General features: G+C 41.0%; 1 pseudogene; it reads left to right on the top strand.

Annotated features, from left to right (window-relative positions):
* The first annotated feature begins 554 nt into the window (after positions 1 to 554).
* Positions 555 to 5,311, top strand: LOC129011633 (uncharacterized; annotated as a pseudogene).
* Positions 5,312 to 5,663: the final 352 nt, after the last annotated feature.

The following is a 5,663-nucleotide window of genomic DNA, read 5'->3' as shown; positions in this document are numbered from 1 at the left end:
GGGGCAGATGAGGGGACCCTGACATGGGACAGCCGAGGGTTACCCCAACACAGAGGGCGGAAGCTGTGTCCAGGCTCCACTGGACTCAGCCGAGGACAGAGCACTGCACTGACTCTAGGGTGCGGGGTCACTGAGGGTTAGGACGGGCTGGGGTTAGGAGAGGGTCATGCTGCAGCTGGGGCACATCCCACCTGCACCCCTCTGGATCTTGGAGATGGGACCCCCATCCACATGCTCCCCAGGTGGGTCCCATCCTGGGGGGTGAAGGAGGGAGCTCCATGTGCCCCTGCTGATCTGCCCATCTGAGCCTCAGGGGTCCTGGGCACTGAGAGCTGGGCTGGGCTCAGCGGGGGTATGCATTGACAATGGGGACAGAGAGGGGATGCTGAAGCGGGTGCTGTCTGGGTGGGGCTTGCCTGATCAACCCAGCAGGTGCACCCAGCAGCCAGAGGTGCTTCTAGCAGAGTGAATGCCCTGTCCTTAGGGGTATGTGAGCTGAGGCTGGGGGCCTGGAGCTGCAGGGGGACGAATTGGGGAGAGCAGAGGTCCCAAAGATGTCCCAAGGCCCCAAGACCCTGGTGAAGGAATGGAGGAGCCAGCACTGGTTGGCGAGAGGGGAGTGGGAGTTGGATGGCCTGGCTCTGGGCTGGACACACGGTTTGCAGCCACAGCTGAGCTGTGCTGTGGAGCCCATTTCCCACCTGGGCACGTCCTGTCCTCTGAGGCTTCCGGGAGCCGGACGGCCATCGCGGTGCAGGCGCGCGCCCAAGGGCTTTCGAGGCTCACTCTGTCGGAGGGGTCAGAGACCGAGTGTCGCTGCTGAAGGCTGTGGTGGACTGGGCTGGATCGCGGATTCTAGGTTAGATCGCAGATTTGGGATCGCGGATTGGGGATTGGATCGGGGATTTGGGGTTGGATTGCGGATTTTGGGTTGGATCGGGGATTTGGGGCTGGGTCGGCGGTGGGGGGCAGTGAAAAGGTGACAGGGAGCAGCCCCCGCTCAGGAGCCGGTGGTTGGGGTTCTGAGAAGTCACCACCAGGAAGAAGTTCTTCGGCTTCGGGAGCCGCGGGGGCCGACGGCCCCGGGCTCCATAGACCACGTCTACACGGTTCCGGGTACCGAATCCGGGACGCGGAACTGCGGAAGATACACAGGGCGGCTGTCAAGGGCCGGAGGTGGAGCGCGGCCTGGAGCGCAGGAGCGGAGACCTGGACGCCCGGGACAAGCAGCACAGGTAGCTGGGGTCAGCCCAGGGTGAGAGGGGGGTCCCCAGGCCCGGCTTCCCCGCAACCCATGGGACAGGGCCTTGGAGGGCGCCGGGCACCCTCGGAGCCGCGGAGCCAAATCAGGCCTCAGCTACTTTCCATCCCTCGTAATTTCCTGGCTGGAGCAGTTGGTGGAGAATTTGAGTGATTTAACTCATAAAGTTAAGCATATACGATGTTGTTATTTTTAATGTACACGTTTAAAATATAGTATTATATATATTATAGGAGGTGCGTAATGAGATAATTCATTCCCCTATCAAAAATATCGTGAGTTATTTTCAGTAGGCAAAATGTTCTCATTAAACTGTCCGTTTTACATCCGTATCCACCTGTGTAGATAGGTTCTTTACTGAAGGTTCTTAGAGAGAAACTTGGAAGCGGGAGGTGGGTTTTGTGTTCTTGAATGGGAAGACACATTTTTCTCAAAATGTGAACTCTTTCTGTTTATCAATTTTACGTAAACCGAATGAAAATATCAAGCTTTTAACATTTTTGCGTGACACCTGCTGTCTTTTACTATTGTGATGACATTTTAAAAAATTTCATAATGGAGTGAAAAAACACTTGCTCCTCTAGATATCAAAATGTGCTATTTCTACAATTGTTTACTAACAGCTGAAAAGACAGATAAAGGCATGGAACAGAATAGGAAACCCAGAAGCACTGAAGTTATGTAAGATATACATAAGAACTCATGAGCAGGATGAATTATTAATGAAAAAATGTCTGCTGTTTGAAGAAAACTAATGACATTTCATGTCACAAACATACAGATTGGAATACAGATTGAAATTTTTATATATGTAAATGAGAAAAGTACCAGAAGAAAATACAAACACTTACTTTCCAGGTACATTTTATGTTGACAAAGGCCTTTCTAAGAATGACCTCACAAGCAGACATTATGAAGATTTATTTAGCAAACTAAAAATTAAAACTGCCTGTATTTCAGAAAAAAATTAACAAAATAAAAGAACATACTTGAAAAATATTTACTATATAATATATATATTCAGATGAAAAGTATGTTTTCATTTAACAGGGAATTCATCATATATTGAGTCGGAGTCTCGCTTCTTTGCCCAGGCAGGAGTGCAATGGCACAATCTTGGCTCACTGCAACCTCCACCTCCCGGGTTCAAGCAATTCTCCTACCTCAGCCTCCCAAGTAGCTGGGATTACAGGCACGTGCCAGCACGCCCAGCTAATTTTTGTATTTTTAGTAGAGACGGAGTTTCACCATGTTGGCCAGGCTGGTCTGGAACCCTTGACCTAAAGTTGTCTGCCTGCCTCGGCCTCCCAAAGTGCTGTGATTACAGGCGTGAGCCACTGTGCCTGGCCTATATTCTTTATTATATATCATATGATATACGTTACTGATAAACATGTTACAGATATAATCTATTATATGTGTCAGTTATTTATACACATTAGATGAAAAGTACATCTTCATTTTACATGGAATTCTTTCATATCAAATCATCAAAAACTCTAAAAGTGGGCAAAGTACTTTTTTCCAGATCTACAAGTTACTTATGTACATAGGAAAAAATCCTTCGCATTTCTGGTATAAGAATTTAAAAGAGGAATGAAACTGTTTTCTATCCACAACATTTGTGAGGATGTTTTATACTGCTGCTTAAAGTTTAAGTTGCTGATTGCTTTTCAAACAGATAAAGTACTGCGTTAAAAATGTATGCCCTTTACCCATGAGTTCCATTATACTAAAATACCCCTAGGAAGTAGAGATACATGCACTTTATTTTTCGCAGGACTTATTTTAGAAAGAACCCACAGAATGGATCCTATAAATAAATTTCAATTGCGTCTATAAAATGGAGTAATGTGTGACCGTTGAAGGTGACAATAGATAGGGAAGTACGTTGATGTGCGAAGATGTATTTTGTCATATAGCCAGCAAGGAAAAAAAATTAGTTTGATTATACATACACACAAACATACTGTGGTCTTGTTTTAGCAAAAAATATGTAAAAATATGATAAAAATTTGTAATTTCTGAGCATTTGTATTTTAAATAAAGTTTTTTTTTCCTTTTTCTTATTGTGATTGCTGCAGTGAGCATGTACAAAACTTCTAGTGTCGGTTTATTATTAATGGAATAATCTTTCAGAAGAGAAGAATATAAATCTTTCACAGAAAAAAAAATTTCTCACTTTCTATTTTTTATCATCATTATTGTGTGTGTTATTATCTTTGAACTTTTAGCCTCTTCAGAAATGAAAATGGAAAGTTTTTATTTATGTTTCCTGATTTTATTATGTATATATTTTATTACGTACAAATGTTTTTCTTATATGTAGATTCATTCCATTTATGCAAACAATGATAGATTAATCATTTCAATTGTATTCTTTAAACATAAAAATAACACGTACAAATAATTACTATTGCAAAAACATTGCTTTATATAGGAGTTTATTTAAAAATACTGAACTCCCCAACTGTATTTATCCATTCTTTCATTCCATTTATTCATCAAACATAACCTGAGTACCTGTTATGTAGCAGACGTATTCTATCTTTCAGAATCCTTCCATCTTTAAAAACTTCATGTTTACCTCTGCCTGCACAAGCTGAGAGATTTAAAATGAGAATATCGGGACTTAATCTCATTGAAACTTTATCTCCCACCTTTCAAACAAAAGCATTTCCGAAGTTAGAAAATAGTAGAAGATAATCTTTAACTGCCCTTTCAAAAGTTTATCAGTCTTAAATACTAATATTAATCATTGGAAAGTCTTATTTGCATATATTCTGTAAATATAAGTATTGAATATAATGAGCCATACATATTCATTTGAATCATGAGTTTCCTTTGGCTTCAAGTTGTTTGAAAATGCAAATAATTAATTTGTTTAAAATATGTGTTATTGTTATTTCAGTGCTCTTTCCCCATAGTACCTTTAAGAACTAAAATGTATTTAAGTGCTAGTTATCTGCCTAGAACTGCCTTAGACCTGCTGAGTATACCGTATTCTACTTAATGTAAGGCCTCATGGATTGTGTGATGCCCCATAATTTTATATATCAATAAGATAATTTTTTAAATGCTATCAATTATAGTTGTAATAAATCATGAATCATAAATGGCACTCAAATATCAGAGGTGTTAAAATGTGAACTACTCGTTAAGTCATCTTACAAAGCAGGTAAATTGTATCATTTTACTTAATTAAAATGTTTTTGTTAAGTACTAGTAATAGTAGTAATTATAATACCTGGCTGGGTGCAGTGGCTCACATCTATAATCCCAGAACTTTGGGAGGCTGAGGGGAGAGGATTGCTTGATGCCAGGAGTTTGAGACCAGCCTGGACAACAAAGTGAAATTCTTACTCTATAAAAATTTTTAAGTAAATAGCTGGGCATGCTGGTGCACATCTGTAGTTCCAGCTACTCAGGAGGCTGGGGATGGAGGATCGCTTGAGCCCAGGAGTTCCAGGCGACAATGAGGTAGAATTACACCATTGCATTTCAGCCTGGGCAAAAGAGTGAGATCTTGTCTCAAAAAACAAAAATCTTAAAATTATTGAGTTGTTGTAGGAACTATTCTAAATACTTTACATAGTTCCTCATTTGAGCATCATGATGGTGTCCTTTGAGAAAGCTACTACTGTCATCTTTATTAATGAGGAAGTTGAGGCACAGAAAGGCTAAGCAATAGTTGGTAAGTGACAGGGTTTAAAGTAGGACTCAAGCCCTAGTTGAACTGAATCCAAAGACCGAGCTCATTCTATTCAGATAGGCTGCTGTTTTCATTAAGGTAGTGAGCAATAAGAGCTAATAAGTATTGTACTTTCCTTTAAAAAAATTAAGTATTTGTTTTGAAGGCAGAGGAAAAACATGCTATTCAATGTTTACAATTACATGAATGATTGTATGTTTTGAGATACTGCACTACAGTTTCCTAAAAAGTCCTCTTATTCTTGTAGAAGTGCTGTACATTTGGCCTGTGCCAGTGGCCATGTGGAAGTGGTCATTTTCCTGGTGAACAGAAAATGCCAAATTGACATCTGTGACAAAGAAAAGAGTGTGCCTTTGATACAGGTATATAGTAGCCAACTCTTTCAGTGTGACATGGATTTGATTTACACATATAGAATTAAAATAAATTGATCTCATTTAAATATAACTAATTGGTGAAACCTGTAGAATGTGTATTTTGAATTCTTAGAATTTACAATCTATTTCTTCATCTAACACGCACAGGCTGTACATTGCCAAGAAGAGGCTTGTGCCATTATTCTGCTGGAACGTGGTGCCAATCCAAACCTTAAGGTTGTCTATGGCAACACTGCTCTCTAGTATGCTGTGTATAGCGAGAGCACATCACTGGCAGAAAAACTGCTTTCCCATGATGCAAATATTGAAGCAC

The sequence above is a fragment of the Pongo pygmaeus genome, chromosome 14, assembly GCF_028885625.2.
Source record: "Pongo pygmaeus isolate AG05252 chromosome 14, NHGRI_mPonPyg2-v2.0_pri, whole genome shotgun sequence".
In the NCBI taxonomy this organism is placed as follows: domain Eukaryota; kingdom Metazoa; phylum Chordata; class Mammalia; order Primates; family Hominidae; genus Pongo; species Pongo pygmaeus.
Note: the sequence above shows the minus strand (reverse complement) of the source record. Positions and strands in the feature narration are given on the sequence as shown.